Source organism: Thermobia domestica, chromosome 17, assembly GCF_964235325.1.
Source record: "Thermobia domestica chromosome 17, izTheDome1.hap1.1, whole genome shotgun sequence".
In the NCBI taxonomy this organism is placed as follows: domain Eukaryota; kingdom Metazoa; phylum Arthropoda; class Insecta; order Zygentoma; family Lepismatidae; genus Thermobia; species Thermobia domestica.
In genome coordinates this window covers 62,122,837-62,144,028 of record NC_137470.1, presented here as the reverse complement: position 1 = coordinate 62,144,028, position 21,192 = coordinate 62,122,837, and the positions used below count along the sequence as shown (strand labels likewise).

The window sequence follows — 21,192 nt, the reverse complement described above, 5'->3', positions numbered from 1 at the left end:
TAAATTGTATAAAAATACTGTTCGTAATATATCCATGTTCCACACCTTTAATTTTGTGATAATAAAAAAAATGACGCTAAATAACTCCAATAGTTGATTCGAGGTTTTCAATACCGAATAAATAATATTATTTGTCTGATATTTTTATAATGCTGTAATTTTTTATGTATACTAAGTTGAAGTATGTACATGTAACAGCAATTTTAAAACTGTAGGCTTAGAATTTGCGTTTGGAAATTTGGAATTTTTTAAGGGAATCAATGCACCTCTGTGAAGTTGCCGCCTTTCAAATTTCGAATTGAAATCGGAAGCCAATCGTTTGTTTTTCGTTTGTTATTGACTTTTTTGAAGAAAAAATCGTAAAAATCTTATCTTTCTTAAAACATAAAGAGATGTTTACAAAATAAAGTTGGTATATGGCCAAATTTACCCTTGTTCCTCCACTTAAAATTTTGATTGAAAATCAAAATCAATTGTTTGATATGCGTATGCTATTAATTATTTTGAAAAAGAATAGTCTGTTTCGAAAAACATAAAGAGTCTTTTCAAGAGAAATGGGTGATGGAATTTCATATTGGCTCCACTTTAAAGTCTCGAATCAAAACCGAAGTCAAGCGTTTCTTATTGGTTGTTTTTAAGAGCAAATCGCTTGTTTCGAAAAAATGGAGAAAGAGATTTACAAAATAAATTTAGAATGTGATCAAATTCAATCTGATTCCTTTACTTACAAATTTCGATTCAAGACCAAAATCAATCGTTTGATATGAATTTGTTGTTGCTTGTTTGGAAGAAAAGTAATTTGATTCGAAAAACATAAGAATATAGTTAAGAAATAATGTTGATGAAGGTGATTTGTTTCGGGGCGGGTTGCTTATTTTGAATCAAAAATCACTTGTTTCAAAACAACCAGTAAAATATATCTATTTGCAGGATACATTTGGTGGTCAACTTCATACTGTTTTTTCTGCTCTTAAATATCGATTCAATACTCAAGCTAATAACGTGTTTTCCTTTCTTATTGATTGGTTTGAAAAGAAAATAGTTTGTTTTGAAAATTATTAAGAGGCATTTACAAAATAAGGTTGGGTGGGCCAACTTTTTGGTGGTATTTCAAATTTCGATTCAAAATCAAACTCAATCATTTATTTTTCGTTCGTTATTGATTGTTTTGAAGAAAAACTGAGAACCATTAAATAAATTTTGATAGAAAAGGTAGTCACCTTAACAGGGTTCCTGCACTTCAAATTTCGTTCAAAGCATAAAACGGTTAAAATAATAAGAGAAACACAATCAGTACTCTACGCAAATGTTTAGGGAGTTCAGGGGCTTTAGGAAAACAAGTTTATATAATATCAAGTGTTTATATATATAAACGTGCTAATATGATAAAAGTGCTTAATTTTGCATAATACCTTGCTCAAGGGGAGTTTCAAAGTCCTTAATCCCTTTCCTTCAGTACGCCACTAAACATCAATTATAAATCATTCGTTATCCAAATTGTACTTCTTGTACTGATTCAATTCTTAATTTCAAAGTTTAAAATTATATGAGCACTTATTATGCTATTGGAAAAGAGCACATATTTTATGACAGTGCAAGGAAGTTTCTTGTTTTAATTATTGAAAGAAAGGAAAACACCAATAAAAGTAATAATAATACCTGACACGAATTCCGATAGTAAATCATATTTCATTATCGTATTTGAAACTTTGAGAAAATTGAAGCTCTACACCGAATGCAAATTGGATAATAAGCAATGCTTTATAATTGCTTGATACATTTCAAATTGAGAACAAAGAGAGTGATACTGTTTAAAAGAAAGATTGGATAAAAACAAGAATTTTAGGAATGATCTAAAAAATGGATCAAAATATTATGATCTTGGCTAATATTAATTTTTGGATCAGTTACCATAAAATATTCGAACGGTCTCTAAATCGAGTTTTCTCCAGATATGTAGTTCTCCAGGTATAAGGAGTACAAGAAAAATTTCGATTAATGAAATATTTTGGATTTTTTTTATAACGGGCCACAACATTTTTGGACGGTCCCTAAATCGACTTTTCATATTTTTTACGCAATAAGCATATCACACTGAGTTAAGTGATATCTTGGGTTGGGTTACAGTATATGTAGTTCTCCATATATAAGACATACAATAAAATTATTGATTGAATGAAATATATTGGACTTTTTGGATCAGGGGCTACAAACGTTTGGACGGTCCCTAAATCAAGATTTCGTATTTCTTTCGGAATAAGCACATCATGCTGAGTTAAGTGATAGATTTGGTTTGGCTGCACTATATGTAGTTCTTCAGATATAAGACGTACAAGATTTATTTTTTATTGAATGAAATATATTAGATTTTTTGGATCAAGGGCAACAGAATTTTTGAATGGCCCCTAAATCGAGTTTTCTTATTTTTCAGGCACTAAGCACATCATACTGAGTTCAGTCATATTTTAGGTTTGGGTACACTGTATGTTGTTCTCCAGATATAAAACCTACAAGAAATTTTTTGTCTGAAATATATTGGATCTTTTGATCCAATAATAGTCCTTCATCCTCCATTTATACATTAAGCAAGTAACAGTGTAATGTACATTACGTGATACACTTTGTATTTTATGGTGTGATGTTTAATAATAAATTATTAACAGAATACCCGTTCTTCGCACGGGGAGAATAGTTTCATTTTGAGCATAAAGGGCAATGGTATTTGAGTATGGATTTAAACTACATCGGAAGTGTTACTGTTCGTCTGAGTGACTCCAAATACTATTTCATCGACACTAATATCGGTATTATTTTTTATCATTATATATATAGGGTGTAACTTAATTAATGTAATGAACGTCTGGAGGTGGTTCCTGGACTCGGAAGAAGAATTTAAATGAAACGAAGTCTTTAGCTTATCGCAATTATAACTTCTATGCTAATGGTAACGGATGATCAATGAACGGCTACCTGTTCAACTTAAGTGTGTGTAAAAATGGAAAAAATAACTTTGATCCAGAGTAGGTTTATAACGACTGTGCATAAGACAGTCAGGGGCAAAAGATCATGTATGATGAACTAGAGTATAAGGGATTCTTCACATAACAACAGTGATTCCCACAAATTATGTGAATATAATTTGAGCGAAAGTAAGCTGCCCCCGTAATGCGTAAATCCGTGGAAGATAATAACTACGAGTACAGAAGGAATAAAATTCGACGATACTCAAGGTGTTGCGCGTGTTGCACAAGGAAAGAAAGAAATACAATTTCAAATTATCGATTTATTCTGTTTCGTACAAGGTAGGATAACTGTGAAATACTCAGAGGTACCTTGTACAGTATTTGTGCAATGCAGTATGTGTACACGAGACAGCTATGAAGAATAACAGTTCACAGTCTGATATTGTCGACCGTTGACCGCATTGCAAAAATGACATCGGCGAAGCAAATTTTTCCGCGTGTGGTCAAGCACATCTGAAATTTCGTAGATGATTGCCGCAGCTATATTAAATCGAGCTATAAGTTCTTCGACTGTCGTGGCCGGAGTTTCATACGTATCCCCGAAATAAAAAGTCAAGCAGCGTGAGGTAGAATGAACGAGGTTGTCATAACACAGTTTTTTCTCTCCCAATCAAACGATCTGGGAATGTTTCATTTAGACAAGTCTGCATATTCCTGTCAAAATGTGCAGGTGCACTGTCATACTGAAATCACATCTGCTGTCTTATGTTCAAGGGCACAACTTCTATCAATTTTGGGAGAAAATTACGTAAAAATAAAAGATACGTACTCCCACACAGGCAGGCCGGTAATAAATAAGATCCTACCACAAAAATTATCCACCATACCACACCAAATTTCTGCTGCTGATCGTTTACTAGAGTTGCATGTGGATTTTACGCCATACACATGATAGTTTCAAGACGGTCTCTGATCATTCGACGTACGCTGTCTTCAAGTTCATATGGGGCTATTTCCTCCGATTTCACGGACGAGAAACTGAAGGGACCCCTCTCTCGAAGTGGAATATGAAGCCGTGGAAAAATACAAGGAAAGTTACTCTCTTTTGAGGGCGACGGTCACGATATAAACGCCTCGCCTCTGGGCTATTGCCCCTTGCTACTCCATAAATGAGTTGCATATCTGCCAGCTCGTGGACAGGGTAATCTTCCATTGCGCAGGCGTGTACAGGTTAACACAATCAATTTTACTAAAACACCAACGTCTACACTTTTACACGACCTTAAATACCTGGACACAACCCTCTACCGTTGAACGCAACACTTCCCATTCTGTTATACAGCAATTACACGTGTAACAGTAGAGCATCTGATTATGTATATCACTCACAAGATGCTTATTACAACTCAGCCATGCTAATTGATGCCATTCCACAATAAAACTGCAAGACAGCCTTCTGCAAGCCACTCGCAATTGGCACACAAGGGGCGATAGTTCCGTAGGTATTCCTCCATGTAGGTATTCCATACAGCTCTAAGGTACAAATGGTGATCAGAAAAATGGAAACACCTGAACGAAATTGCAACTTACCAGATTAATATGGTGTCAGGCCACCTTTCGCCTTCAGAACAGCCTTGATGCGACGTGGGATGGAGGCATAGAGGTCGTGAATAGTAGCAAGTGGAATTTTACACCATTCCTCGTGCAGGGCATCAGTCAGTTCTGTGAGAGATGATGGAGGGGAAATCATCGCTGGAGTCGTGTTTCCAAGACGGACCACAGATGTTCAATTATGTTGAGATCTGGGGATTGGGTGGGCCAGGGGAGGTGTTGAACCTCATCCCGATGTTCCTCAAACCACGCTGCAACAACGCCAGCTGAGTGAATGGGTGCATTATCATCCTGGAAGATGGCGTCATTGTCCGGGAACAACATCCGGACCATAGGATGCAAGTGGTCTCTTAAAATTGCGACATAATTGTTGGCAGTGATTCGTCCGCTAAGTGTGACCACAGGACCCAATGAAAACCATGATATGGCAGCCCACAACATCACCGAGCAACCGCCATGTTTCACAGTTGGGCGGAGACACTGCAGATCATAAGCTTCTTTGGGCGTTCTCCAAACATAAACACGGCCTGTGGTTGGGAATAGGGTGAAGGATGACTCATCCGACCATATCACACGTTTCCAGTTCTCAACGGTTCAAGTTGCATGGTCGCGGCACCATTTGCGGCGTGCGAAAGCGTTATGGTCCCTGATGAGCGGTTTGGCCCGTGCAACACGACCCCGTAAGTTCATGTCATGTAATTCGCGGCGGACTGTGATTGTCGAAACAGGGTGGGGGAGATGCTGATTGAGTTCCTCCGTTACTTGCTCCGCAGTGGCACGACGGTTCTGCGTAACAATGCGCTTTAATACCCGGCGTGACCTGTCACTCATGATTTTCTTCCGCCCACTGTACCGCTTCCCCGATGATTAGGGATGGTACCGAGACCGAGACTAGTCTCGATATCGTCTCGATAATTCGAGACGAGACCGAGACCGAGACGGACTTTTATATACCGAGACGAGACCAAGACCGAGGCGGACTTTTACATACCGAGACGAGATCGAGATTGAGACAGACCTCTATAAATCGAGACGAGACCTTGGTCAGTCTCGAAAGTCTCGGTCTCGTCTCGAATATTGATAGTTATTTTGCCTTTACTCAAAATTTGTTTCGTTGCTGTGTGAGCTAATGTGGGAACGGTTGACTGATGTACAGTGGCGTATTTAGGGGGTAGGTATGGGGCTCAAGCCCCTCCCGAAATATATTTATGATCATTTTTTCGCATTGCTCGTACAACACAAAAGTTTCTTACCCGTTCCTCAAGCCTCTCCCGAAACAAAATCCACTGCTGTTGTACATAATCTCCTCTCTCTCTCTCTCTCTCTCTCTCTCTCTATATATATATATATATATATATATATATATATAGGCGCAGATCTAGGATATGATAAAGGGAGGGGCTTGAGGGCCGGGAGGGGAGAGGAGGGACCATACTTTGCCTCTTTATCCAGTGTAAAGCAGGAATGAAGCTCATTTTATTCAGTGTATACCTGAGCGTTAAGGGGGAATATAGCCCCTTGGATCCACGTGTGTGTGTGTATATATATATATTCAAAATGCTCAAATTTTGTACCATGTTCTGTGAAATATTGATTCCTCTAGATACCCTACAATACCACTAGATAAAGAAGCAGTGTTGCTAACGCAAAATAAAGTTTTATTTTCTCAAATTGCATTATGTAAAGTATTACCAATTTCTAATTTAGATATTAAATAAAACCACAATACCACATACATTATTCCGTGTAAAAAAGGACAATACAGTATCACTAACATCAACATTTTGGAGATGACTAATAACTCAAATGGAATGGAGCAATGCTCAATAATTTGTATCTTAGCGTCAAATACTATGATCATGGCATAATGCATTTCGAATGAATGAAGGAACAAAGTTATAAGAAATGAAAAAATAACTTTTTCTGAAGACTTTACTTCGAAATCGTGCTGACATATCACGTCTCATCATGTAGATTCTTCCAAAAGACTTAAGTGATCATAATGTCATTTAGAACAATTGTTATTTCAAACCGTTTCAGAGATACCAAACATTTGGATAGTGATTGTTATACTGCTTAAAATATCGTATTTATGTTAAATTTTTATAATGATTGGTGCTTTAGTTTGCTTCTATAACATTACAACAATAGTTTCTGGTGGTTTTAATTACAATTCGCAGTTCCATTATTTTAAGCAGTGTTGCCATCTTAAATAAATGCTAGATATTATTCTAAATACAGTGAAAATAACGTAGCTAAACTACAAACTATTTTTTAATTACACGTAATTTGTTTTATGGTACAAGAATGTTTTCAAAAGACGATGTTTTTCACAGTCTTTATAATGTTAATGTCAATGTCAAAGTTTTGGTTCCAGCAATACATGTAAATGCAAATTGTAACTGAAATTAAATGTAACTGATAACCTTTTAGTAATACTAGTTGTTCCCCTTAGCCTTAGGCCTGATATACACAAAACCATACTTAATTACAAGTTCTAATTACACCCTACTTACATTTCACTTGTTGTTTTTTTTTTTTTTTTTTTGTTTGACTACCGACCACCTCAAACTCGATCCATACCATATAGCTATATGCAAATTATTTAAGTACTTACAGTTAGTAATACACACTGTGTTGACTTTTGGTTTGGTTTGTTTTAGTTTAACGTCCCACGATTATGCTAGAGCGCCTAAAGCAGACGTGGAGCTAATGATTATATTGGAATCCGAACCACTTCGGTCGTTCAACTGTACCCCCACCGGAAATCGAATTCGGGACCACGCGAAACGAAGTCAAGCGTGCTAGCCGCTAGACCAAATAGAGGTCCTCATATTGTGTTGATTTAAATCATTGAGTCAGTGTTGTCAGATTCAACACAAAGATCAAAAACTAGCGTTTCTGTGCTCCAAGAGTAGCGGATTTGAACTATTTGTAGGCCAAATGTATAAAATAGAAAGAATTATTTGGCAATTAATGACTGGTACTAATAAAATTATTTTTAGCATGGGCTGGAAAATGTGCTGGACATATTGCAAGAAATTATGATCGATGCACAAAAACAATTCTAGACAAGATACCACGAGTTAGAAACAGGCTAGGAAACGTCCTTATACAAGAAGGTTTGACGAAATCAAGAACAACTGGGGAGTGACCTGAAAAAGAATTGGTCAAGATAGATAGTTGTGGAGAAGACTTGGAAAGACCTTCATCCAGCAGTGGATTGATAATGGTTGATTATGATTAGGGCTATGACTTTATTATATCTGGACCTCAGAAGTAAACTAAACGAAGTCACAATTTCGCAATTTTACAGGAGAAGCGAAAATCTGGTTCCTTAACTAAGACCTATAGTACTGTTTTCAAACTATACTAAGCAGTTACAAAGTAATAGGTTGCTTTTAGGCTTACATTATTACACCACTGGAAAGAACATAGTATATTAAAAAAAGTATAGTTAACTCAATTTCGACCAAAAAGTGACTTAGCATAGTCTACCTCTAAAATTTAAAATTCATATATATATATATATATATAAAATTTTTACTAGGTAAGGTAGGGTATAAACGGATCCAAAATTCGTACAGCGAAAAAAAAATATTGTTGATCCTTCATATTGCAGCAAAACTACGAAAATTAATAGAAAAGAAAACTAGAAAGTTAAGAATCACTTCTTTTGCCGGGACAGATAAAATAGATACAGATAGCTCGAATTACCTATATACTTATATAATATGTGTGTCCATGTTTCGCAAGTAATTTTCAATCAATATAAAATTTCAGCGTAATGAACGCATGATTAGTTTTCTCTAATAAAGATAACATGCAGCGCTGAGAGCTCAGGAATAAGCTTAATTTATGTTACGACACTGAATATATGCTTATGTATTACATTACGACATTATGAACTTGTATAAGAAACAAAATGTACTTAAAGTGAGACGCATACTATACGAAGCATCGGACTTTGAATCTAACTTGTTTGGTGATCCAACCAGAGACCACAAACAGCAGAGATGAGTGTCGTAGCTTCCACCACAAGGTTAAGTAAGTGCCTGTTTTAAAGTGTCAATTAAACACTGAGATGTGAAACGGTAATAAAGCATTTGATCAATTTGAAACAAAATATATTGTAGTAATAATTTACTCTATTTGTTAAGATAATGACCGTTATATTCTGTTTTTAAAATGACAGTCAAAGCAGAATGTATTGGATAGTAACTGAGAAATTGTAAAATTTCAATTTCGGTACGATTAAATACATTCGTGTTGCTATGTGTTGCGTTATCCGTTAGGAGGTATTGAACAACTCTGTTTCAAAGGAAGGAAATAAACTACTGTACAGTACTGGAGTTAATTTAATAGATTTTAATTGTATAGGCAGTACTGAGGCTATATGAGACAAAGTCTATTACTGAAAGTGAAACATGGGTTACTATTAGGGTTTTATCCCAGATATATTATACCCACACTGATGATTGAACCTGGAACACACGCATGGAAAGCATTAGCGATAGCAAATTAGCTACGAAGAGGTACATCATACCATAATTCTAAATCAAGAATGAAGGCAAAAAATAAGAAGCGAAAACGACAGACTGTACGATAATAATACTTTCACAATTTTAATTTCACACTATTTATTTCACGACTTTCGAGACGAGGCCCGAGACGAGACCGAGACTTGGCCTTCGAGACCGAGACCGAGATCGAGACAAGCATCTGCTGACCGAGACGAGACCGAGACGGCGATTTTTGACTCGAGACGAGATCGAGACCGAGACCGCTACTTATCTACCGAGACGAGATCGAGACTGTACAAAGTCTCGTCTCGTCTTGTCTCGATACCATCCCTACCCGATGTGGTTTTCCCGTGTGTTGTGTAGGCCGTCATCACCTTCGACACTGTCCCACGCGACACACCTAACACAGTAGCCACTGCCGTTATACTCACTCCACATAACCGCGCACCAACAATTTGCCCTCTTTGAAAATCTGAGAGGTCTCCCATTTTACACTACCTCCGTCTGCTGCAGCCACTGAACACTGCTGTTCCACTGCGCCTGACGTAGTATGGAGACCGACCTAACACACCACCACCAGCGGTCCGGCGCTGTGGGCGCACGACACCACTGCCAACCCATACATCTGACGTGTTGCCAACTACAGGTGTTTCCATTTTTCTGATCACCATCTGTACATTAGAATGTTGAAAAAAGACTATCTTTTTTTTTTAATGTACTTTCAATGAGCTTCCTTTTAGAAAATTTCTCCAGCAATGAAAAAATTAAAATGTAAGTGGTCTACACTAGGATAGTATTTTGGTATATTCACAATAGCAATGAAGTTTTTCGTAGCTCAGGGAAAAGTTGAGGTTTGCCAACTCGAAGGAAGGAAAAAACGCCATCAAAAGTATTCCTGGGAGAAGATTCACCTAACGGATAAATCAAGTATACTGTTCCAGCGCACTTCTTGGTAATGCAATGCAACGTGTACAACATCCTTTGCTTCTTCACTTTTGTTGCTTCTGTGCACAGAAGTACCATATTCCACGGAATTACATATCACGAGGAAGAAACCGTTTAATGCAGCTTACTTTTGCCCCATATGTATTCACACAATATTTGGAATCCCTGGGTCATGTGGAGAATTCTTTATAATCAAGTGTGCAGGCGGGACATAGAGTCCTCTATTTACACCTAGAATTCTTTTCCTTTGCTTCAAGAGAGCTTGGTTTCTCCTTTATACCAGCGTTAGGGTCGAGTCGAGCCAATTCTGGTGTGTAGTTTCGAGTATTCTCTTCAAGTATCTTGCATAGACAATATAGGTTATCAATGATACTAGTACTACTACTAGTACAACTTTTATTATTAATAATAATAATAAATAATAATAATAATAATAATTATAATTATAACAACACTGTGATTAAACATGAAAGATACGCGGTCTGTATTTGAATACTAAAAAACTAGTTGATTGCTAACCTCGGTAGTCGTGAATTCCAGGAGTCAAGGATATTGTTCACGAGCTTGTGAATTTGGGTTGAGGGTTTAGGTTGAGTATTCGGGCTCGAGCCAAACATTGTTAAAAGTTATAGGGCACTGGCCAAATATCTTCAAAACTGTTCGCCCCGAGTTTACAATTGTCAACAACTTGAGCAGCTCGGCTCACAGCGCACTCACTATCGACCCGAACCGAGAAGTGAGCCGAGCCAACAGCTCACCGAACCGAGTTAGCTAGAGCCTTCGGCAGAGTTGGCGTGGGTCAATGAAAACTTGACCCACCACCCACCGTGACCCACGACCCACCACCCACCATGACCCACTCTGACCCACGACCAACCATGACCCACCACCCACCGTGACCCACCATGACCCACCACCCACGGTGACCCACTCTGACCCACCACCCACCATGAACCACTCTCATCCACTTTGACCTACTATGACTCACCAAAATCCATCGTCATCAACTCTGAACACGATCCACGGCCTCTTCTAAACTGACTAAAGAGTTTACACTTGTAATAAAACAAGACTGTGAAATTGTCACTAATCGGAGTTTGAATTTCTAGTCAATCGCTCAAGCACCACTCTGTTACAATAACAGTGGATCTGACCTTTACGATATAAAATGGTAAAGTGTTTGTCAGTGAGGAAATTGAAACAGTTCGAGGTGGGAGGAAATTAGTGTGTGCCTAAAATATACTTGTACTAAGAGAGTATTCTTTCAAGTGTTAATTTCTGAACGCATTCCACAAGAAACTTCTATTCGCAGGAAAATACCCCTGTACAATATGGAAAAGGTTATGGTTTCTCAGTTCACAGTATTTTTCTCACAAAAGACTTGAAAAATCAGTTGTTCATAGGGTATAAAGGTGCTCGGGTACCCTCTATGAGAGTATCTCCATAAAGCAGGGGTGCCCACAGAGGGGGGCTATGACGCAAACTGCGTCATTGAAATATTTGGGGGGGGGGTAAAATCTATATAAATATGTTTGAGGGGGTGTAAAAATTAATCGAAAAGAAGTTTTTTTCATGGAAGAACACCTACGGATAGACAATTGGGGAGTGCGTCATGGACATAACGGGGGGTGGGCACCACTGCATAAAGTATGCTCATAATTGTAATTTGTGTAATCACTAAAACACCATGTTAAATGTAAGTTACAAATATGCATAATTGCAATTATTATGAATATTTATTCAAAGTAGTTTACCTAAAGCAAAGAAAAGACTTACTAAAAATTAGGTACAAAGTTAAATAACACAAATAAGCCATTAGTAATACAAGTATACATTTTCCGTTACACGTAAATTTTCCACCTTAAAACAAATCTGAAATCGGATTTATTTCCTGTTGGTAACTTTTTGGCGGTAAATCATCCGCAGTGGAATGATGTCCATCCTTCAGCCAAGAAATAACTAGCTCGTCTACTTTGAGCTTGTCTAGCGGTGGGTCAATAACATTGATGAGCAACAAGTTAGACAATGTTTGAGCACTTAGTGTATTTCTAATATTAGTCATCTGTAAATTCATAAGGGGAAATTCCCGTTCGCACTCTGTCGTGGAAATTGATAATATTTCTACCCGATTTCTGCAACTTCTCATCTACTTGTTAGACTTAAGTCTGATAACGATTTTTCTTGGTTAGGTTTGAAATACTCTGCAAGAAGTTTTATCTCTCTATCACCATATAACATCTTTTCCATATCAACCATGTCAGTTGGTAATGTCGACCCATGTAGAACAGAAACTTCATCTACCACACCTTTGATAGGGAATCTTGTGAATAAATTATCATTTAAAGCCTGATAAACTGATGATTTCTTATTTGTTCATAAATTTAATTTTTGTAATTACACATGAAGGTTTGATACCATTACCAAGTTCCCTCCCCGTCTAGAAAGCAAAAGGGAACGAGGTTCCTGGAAAGTGTTCAGAGTTGAATGGGAATTTCCCTCCTTCTTCAACTTCAATTACCACACTGCTGTTTGCCATGTGCCAAATTACGATGAATTTCAATTAAATTATTATAGTATAATTACTTCCTTGTTGAATTATCAATACTTTTCAGTGGAAAAAAGGATGAAATTTCAAAGTTCTAAATCAAAGTAAGTAGACCAACGTAAAGGGAGAAAAAGTGTAAAATTTTCCATACAATTATGCGTATTGTCCGTTCACTCTAGGGTGGAAGATTGTTTACAAACAACAATTGTAGTGCGAGCGTCAAAACTTTGCTTCTCACCCCTACATGGTTAATTCATGGTTGCCAGGCACATGAATCGCCGAACCGAATGTACCTTCTTCTGCACAGTCATGGACCAAGTGCTATTACTACATAAATTGCTGCTTTTGAGATGACTGAGATATTAACGTTATGGCAAATCGAGTTAGTTATTATTTAATAAAATCTTACATATAATGCACACTCAATTTTGTACAAGTGTTCTTGTTCGAAAGTGTGCGAAAACTTTGTACGCCTGGCAATATTGGAAGATGGCAGTTTGTATTGTAAACAATAAACAGAGGCCGTTAGGTTCGCTGGACAGCATTGTTTTCATGATAAGGCGACATAAACATATTGTACTGATTGTAAACAAGGACTGGGAATTTCGATGCGAGTATAGGTGGAAATATTCTCGCGACATATTGCCTGTTGGTGAAGGTTTACAATGTTGCAAACTGCTAAGTGTAGAATTTCATACTAATTGAACAAGCTTTCAGAAGGATTAGTATGATCTAATAATTATAAATACTAACAACCATAGACTTGAAGTATTAGGAAATAAACCATGCTGCTGTAAGAAGAATATAATACACATTGAATTACGTGTTCAAAGTACAGTATAGAGCGAATTTTAACATTTAAACATTTTAAAGCTGTACACATTTGCCCTGTTTGGGTGCTCTTACCAGACACTGTGCAACACAAAAAAAAGGCATTAAAATAGGTAGATCGAGCGTGGGTATGAACCCGGCTCTGGCCGGTATTCCTTATTAAGGTTTTCCTCAGTCCCACGAGATGAATGCCTAGATGGTAGCTTCTGTAAGGCAGGGGCGGATCCAGGACGGACTTCTTGGGGGCGGTGGGTTTTAATACTGCTACTTAGAGCTACTTTTTAAGAGCTCCAAACTTTGTGATTGGGTTTTATTTAAATATATAAAATGAGAAAGTTTCCTTTCCTGGGGGGGACAATCGCCACGATCGCCCCCTTGATCCGCCACTGCTGTAAGGCCAGAATTGGGCCAAACACCGAGGCCCCAGAATTGGCGGGAAATATATTCCTTCAGAATATTATGTTGCCAACACTTGCACAAATATTATGGTGGTGGGTTCCGACATCCCTTTTTCGTTTATATGTGCTTAAATTCATTATGAAGTAAATGTAGAAGTGTTTCTTTCATTCTCTTTCTTTCTTCCTTCTCATCTTTCTCATCCTCGCTCTCCTTTCCCCACCTTCTTAAAATATGAATACTATCCTCCTGTAAGATTGTTTCTCTCCATGACCCAAGGTTTAAAGAGATCAACCTGATATAGTTAATTATTAGCAGAACTGTACCAATAAATTCACATTAGAGACAGCGCCGTAACTAAGATTTTTTCTGGGGGGGGGGCAAGCATTAATACGTGTATTTGGGCCTCCTAGAAAAAGTTGTTTTTCTCATTCTTGGGACTCCCTCTTTCTATCTTTTTCTTACTATTTATGCCCTCCGGAGCCTGTGGGCCCCCCCTCACAGCAAGGTCTGCGGGGCCGTTACTTACGCCCCTGGGTCCGTTCCATACATGACAAATTAATTAAGGGGACAATATTGACAAATCTCAAAGCCATACGAATAAATGTTATTTCTAGGGCCCCTAATAATAGACGTTTCTTACTGAAGTGGGCCCACGGCTCACTTTTGTTTTATTTACCTTTTTTGCCCTGCTTTATGTAATGTAGTGAAACTGTTTGATGCTTCATTTATAATTTCATATCAGTATTGTATATGGATTAAGAAAATTTTGTCTCCAAATGGGCCCCTTCGAACGGCGGGGAACCTCCCTGGGGGCAGTTGCCCCTCCCCTGCCCCACACGAGTTACGGTCCTTTTTAGAGAAGAAGTAAACTCTTTCGAAATTTACGCAACTTGCAAATACCAAACCCTACTAGTGCTAAAATTGATGAGTTAGTGCCACTGCTACCACTGCTATAAGGGGAAAGTAGGGGAAGGACTGCTAAGATTCGCTGGCCAGGTTTTGTGTCAAAACATAGCGCCAAGCTACAGTAAACGGACAATACAATCCAAACTTCAAATTTCTGTGTAATTAAGCTTACAGTACAAATTTTATGCCTATTTTTCTCACAACTTTATGGGTTGATTGCCCTGTGCTGTAAGCGCTCCAAATAATAAACATAAGCTTCAGCAATTATTATAGCAGAAAGCAATGGATATATGAAGCCAAGCACTGTATTTTTTGTTTCTAATTTTTTTTCTTAAATAACATCGATCGTTTTCGATCAATTTTCCAAACCAACTCACTATCAATTTTCCATATATAGAAAGTGCCTTCCCCCCCCCACATAAAGGAGAATTTTAAAAAATGCTAGGACACACACTGTTTATTTTCAATAAAGAGTTAATACACTGAATTTCATCTCCGTAAGTTTAACGGCTTGCGAGATACTCATTTTTTTTTTTTTTTTGCAAAAAATCGGATCCTCACTACCTCCTTAGGATATTATGCATTATAATAAAAGCAATAGAACATCCCAATTTGGATTAAGGCCTAACTATATACCAAAAGTAATTTCATTTGACTTTGCAATTTGACCGTGATGATCAGGCACACATAGTTACATTCAATTTTTTTATATAATAATTTATATATTACAGTGATTCAAAAATGTATTTTTTCCATTTATTTTTAAAAACTCACAGGTCTCGAAAGCCAAGTAGTAGTGTAAGTCCTATTGCTATTATTACTATTAAAATTATCAATATCCAAAGGTGCCTGAAGTTATTTTTTCACTTGGTTAGATATACTCACCTCAGGTAAATACAGAAACAAGTGGAAAAGAAAGGGAAATGAAGGATCTTGAAAGTAAAACGGAGACAAATTTACCAGTCCTCAGAAGATACTGTCTACAATGCAGTGAGCAGAGAGGGTCGGTAGATCATACTGAGTCGGTGGGTCGCAGTGGTTCATAGTGAGTGGTGGGTCACAGTGGGTCACGGTGGGTGGTGGGTCACAGTGGGTCATGGTGGGTGGTGGGTCGCAGTGGGTCACGGTGGGTGGTGGGTCACAGTAGGTCATGGTGGGTCACATGCTGTTGACCCACGACCCACTGACCCACCCATAAAACTTGACCCACTTGACCCACCGACCCACTGACCCACTCCATCTCTGGCCTTCGGCCCAGATGAGCCGAACCGAGCAGATGGCTCATCCCAACCAAGCCAGCTCGAGGCGATGGTTCACCCCAAGCGAGCCGGCTCGAGCCATCGGCTCAGTTATTACTTCCCAACTGAGCTTCTTATTAAAAAATCTCTTGTGGTCTCGATATCGAGACGAGAAGACATGCGAGCAGTGTTTCCTCTCGTGAGCAACATTAAAAGTATTCCATATTACTACTTAGCTTACATTTCTCATGGCTTTCGCTTTCTAGTGTAATCAGGCCATGATTTCAAAACGAGTTAAAACGTAATAATAATAATAATAATAATAATAATAATAATAATAATAATAATAATAATAATAATAATAACAATAATAATAATAATAATAATAATAATAATAATAATAATAATAATAATAATAATAATAATAATAATAAATATAAGTATTCCATACATATAGAAATGCTTTTGACCAAGCACACAAGAAATTATATTTTGTCCATTTAGCACTATCATTCTTTTGTCACTCACAATTAATTATTAATATTCATATAGTAAATATCTTATAATTCTTATATTTTAAAATCAATTGACAGGGCTCTGATTGCTTTTATGAGAAATAAATCTTTGGTTTTATAGATCCTACGCAGTGGCGATGATCGTGCGTCGTTTCGGTCCTGCGCCGTGTCGATCCTGTGCCGTGTCGATCCTGTGCCGTTTCGTTCCTATGCCGTGTCGATCCTGTGCCGTTTCGGTCCTATGCCGTGTCGATCCTGTGCCGTTTCGGTCCTATGCCGTGTCGGCTCTATGCCGTTTCGATCGTACGTATTCTATGCATATAACTTGCACAGGCATAGAATCGACAGGAGTTTATAATTTGTAAGAGCAAAGATTAAACAGATAATAAAAATATTCCGCCTTATGCAGAGTCGTTTTGACAAATGATTAGCGTCGTGCTAAATGCTCGACTTCTGCAGGAAGCATATGTAAGTCGAACTCTTTAGTATGTCACTAATAACACGTCAAAACGACTCTGCATAAGGCCTATTATTTTTTTTAGGCACATGGTTAAAAGCTAAATTATTTCAGAGCAGCGGCGTGAGAGCACAACGGCACAGGATCGAAACGGCATAAGATCGACACGGCATAGGACCGAAACGGCACAGGATCGACACGGCACAGGACCGAAACAGGTTTCTGAGCTAAATTGTCGGTCGTATGCCGTGTCGATCCTGTGCCGTGTCGATCCTGTGCCGCATCCCCGAATCAAAGACGGACGTTTTGTATTTTCATCTTAATAAGAACATAGATGATTTGAATGAGTGTCGTTCTGTAAAATTGTTAGGAATCCACTTGGATCCAAAGTTAAACTGGAACATACATACTGAAAATCTACGTAGAAGACTATCTAGAGTTATATATTTATTACGTAAACTAAAAACTGTTGTTAGTGAAAAAAATACTTCTGTCAGCTTATTATGCTTTCTTTCGTTCTCTATTGCTCTACGGTATATTATTATGGGGTAATTCAACTGGTGCTCAAACCGTTTTTAAATGGCAAAAAAAGGCAATAAAAGTGTTAAAAGGACTACGTGATAATGACTCTTGCAGACCTTTCTTTAAAGAGATGCAAATCATGACAGTGCCCTCAATGTATATCTATAGCTGTCTCATGTATATTAAAGAAAACTTGGAAAATATCCGTACCCGAAATAAAATTCATTGCTATGACACAAGATACGGAGACGACCTCGATACACCATATTTCAGGTTAAATAAAACACAAAAGAGTTATAAATACACTGCGATGAAGATTTATAATCTTCTACCTACAGAAATTCGTGGTATGTGTAATAGAAACATCGAGAAACACTGTAAATCTTGGCTCATTGAAACAGCTGTGTATAGCGTTTTAGAATTTGAGAAAGAGTTAAAAAATAAAAAGTGACTAGTTATGTGCTTATATATTCAATGTATATATTTTGTATAATCTCTTGACGTTGTCTATTGCAACAAATGTTGTTTAACGACAATAAAAATATTCTATTCTATTCTATTCTATTCTATTCTTACTTCGAGCAATGCTCCTCAACTCAAATGCTGCATGAACCATGGAATAAAGTTCTTTTGTAGTCATTGTACACACGGAAAAGAAAGTATTTGACATTTGTAAAACTTTCTTTTGCCGATAACTCGCTAACAAATGAATGAATCTGGACTTTTTTGTTGTTATTCTTAGAGGAGTTATAATTTGATAACTTGCAAATCAGTAATGTAATAGGTTAATTTATTATTGAGTTATCAGAAAATTTATGTCAGCTGAAAATGCTTTATTTCGTGACTGTACATACTAAATTCAATTACGTTGCTTTTTAAAAGATTCCGTAAAACTTCAGTGAGTATTGTTGGTTATAAACCCATTGAACTTTGTACATACTCGTACTACTAACTACATACTAAGTATTCGATAAAATGTTCCAGCCTTCGGTACCAACTCATACTGCTTCTACTGTGGTCTTGACATGGGCGCGCTGGTAAATACGATAAAAAAAAATATGAAGTGTTACCGTTTGTCTCATGTTTTGGGTTTACTTCGTTAAGGTTAAATAGAGATTAGGACTTGTGACGTTTAGAACTAGTACCGCTTCCTCTGACTTACCTAGGGGAACATTACGTTTAACATTGTGTATCATTCTTCACAAACTCTATGTAAAGTTGCGCAACGGATCGCAAAGAAATGCAAATGTCACTGTAACTGCGATGCGCTGTCGCAATTTCACTTATGTTGAAACAACAAAACTAATTAGTATTTATTCCGACTGATAGCACAAACAAATATTTTTATACGCAAAATCCAATGCAAGTCATTGAGGCTTGTTAGAAATTTAATATTAGTTGTTATTTAGCCTTGAAACATAACAATATTCTGTAACGGTTTGCGTCAACAGAAAGCTAAATTTTCGTTTTATTTGTTACAATCGACGAACCAGTTATAAATATTTGCATGCTTTGCATTCCATTAAACTCTCCAGATTTTGATAAGAGCTGATACAATATGACGTTCTCGGGTAACGCGTCTTTCAGCTTTCTTTTCTTTTTTTCTACATATTATATTATTAGACCTCGCCTTCCTACTTTTTGAACTAATTCTTAGCAACATTGTACTTCGACTTTCACGTGTTACGATATAGGAAAAGATGTGCCGCAGATGAAGGTGGGTGGAATTTAATATAGAATCTAGATATAGCAACCATTAATACGCGGACAATTTAGTATTAATTTCAAAAAATCCTCCCTGTGCGGTATACATAAAACAGTTTTACACTTGTAACTTGTAGGATATAGGTCTGAAGCACATTTCTTTTTTAATATATACTATCGTTATTGTCTTTCGAGAAGACGAAAAAAAGAAAATTTGCCAAATTTTAAATTCACAATGTGCAAACACGTTATATATATAAATTAGGTTACTGATTCACACAGAAAATTCCGTGCAGGAATAGTTTTGGCGCGGCTAGAAATAATTGTTGAAAAATTGTAATTCCTTTCCAAATTTCCTTCTTATTGTCTCCTAAAAGATTTGCGCTGGGTGACATGAAAATATCTCACTTGTCATAAATAAAATTTAAGGAGGCCACCAAGAATAATTGCTTTTCAATTTGCATTACATACGATTTCCGGATGTATAACATATGAACTACATTGCAAAAGCACAAACCAACCTGTGCTAGGTGGCCACTAGAAAAAACGAATCCTATTTAACAGAGTCAGGTTATACCTAATCTGTCTTTTCTATTAGTTCCTCCATTGCCCCTGCTCTTGCTGTTTTGTTACGGACTTACTGCCCCTTACTCTGTGATAATCTCTCTCCTTTTTTGTTTATCTCATCTTTTTTTTTCGTTTTGTATACCCAAGTGGTAGGGGGTGGGGCTTTTATGACCTGAGTCCTAAAATGCTTGTCTCAGGTCTTTAGGTATTCTATAGTCTGGAAATAAAATACAAAGAAAATTTAAATACATACATAATAACAACAACACAATTTACAAACAAACAATACACGTACTGCAATTGCAACATGACTAACATAGGTGATCTCACCTGTATGGATTTTCTATGAATAGAATTTATATTTTCTACTTTAATTTCATTTATTCTGGTTTTTTTTATTTATTCTTAGTTTATCACTTGTATGACTTTTAGGTTTTTCACCTTAAACCTTATTCCAATACAGTTATTAATAACAGTTCGTTTTGACCTGTATTACTATACTTGTAGACTTCCTGATTTTGGCGGTCCACCGCATTTCAGTTTTTATCTATTTTCTTACACGGTCCTCCGCGCTCCATATTTCTACTCTAGAACACCATAAAACACTAGAATACCACAACTACACCATTACATTTCTTTTACTACACTACTGATAAGCACACACAGACACACACAAAAAAAAAAAAAAAAAAAAACTAAGGACTTGGTTATTAGACTAAGATTGTTCTGGCTATATTTATAATCGTCCCTAGACGGGGCGAGGTAATTTTGGCACCAATAGTTTTGACACGGTAATTTTGGCACCATTTATAATTGAAGTACAGAAAATGTGAGAAAATACTCTGAATGTAATAGATATTTAAATTCACATGTTATTAACTAGGACTGTTCCAGAGCGGGAAGTCAAACCAGTGACGAATGTATAGTCAGCGACAAAATTTATTTCTCTTCTGTAAAATTTATTTGGCTATAACTTCGGAATTGATCGACTGATTTGAGAAGTTTTCTGTAATTTATGTAAAACTGTATTTTCTTTGAGTTGCTGGAGACTGCACTATGTTCACTGTACTGGGTTTGCATTTTACTTTCAAGTGCAGACAGTAACAGCTGACTCGAACCATGGAAATTGCAGTAGATACTCATAGATCCGCTTCGTCGTCTTGGCTGGACGCTCCCCTACAGCAATCTGCAAAAGCAGTGTCGAGACCATGGCTTCATCCTGCTGAATGTATTGGATTAATTTCCAGATTGATGGATGAGAGACTCCAACCAGATGTTTGAACTTGTTATTCCAGGACTCGCACATGTTGTTTGTTGTCGGTTCGTTATTTATTGTGACGTCGTGAACATTCCATACCTCTGGAGGGAAAATAGGGCGCACATTTCTCAGACAGATGTTATCATCGTTTCTTCCAAAGCCCGAACACGGCGGTATGTACCGGAAACTTAGGTCTGGTCGAAGTAAT

General features: G+C 37.2%; 1 protein-coding gene across 1 annotated transcript in view; it reads left to right on the top strand.

Annotated features, from left to right (window-relative positions):
* The first annotated feature begins 18,956 nt into the window (after positions 1 to 18,956).
* Positions 18,957 to 21,192, top strand: part of LOC145674640 (uncharacterized) — a 29,307-nt gene continuing 27,071 nt past the window's right edge. The window contains exon 1 of the mRNA XM_081744858.1: positions 18,957 to 19,172. The gene's annotated coding sequence lies outside the window, so the exon portion shown is untranslated. The remainder of the gene's footprint in view (positions 19,173 to 21,192) is intronic.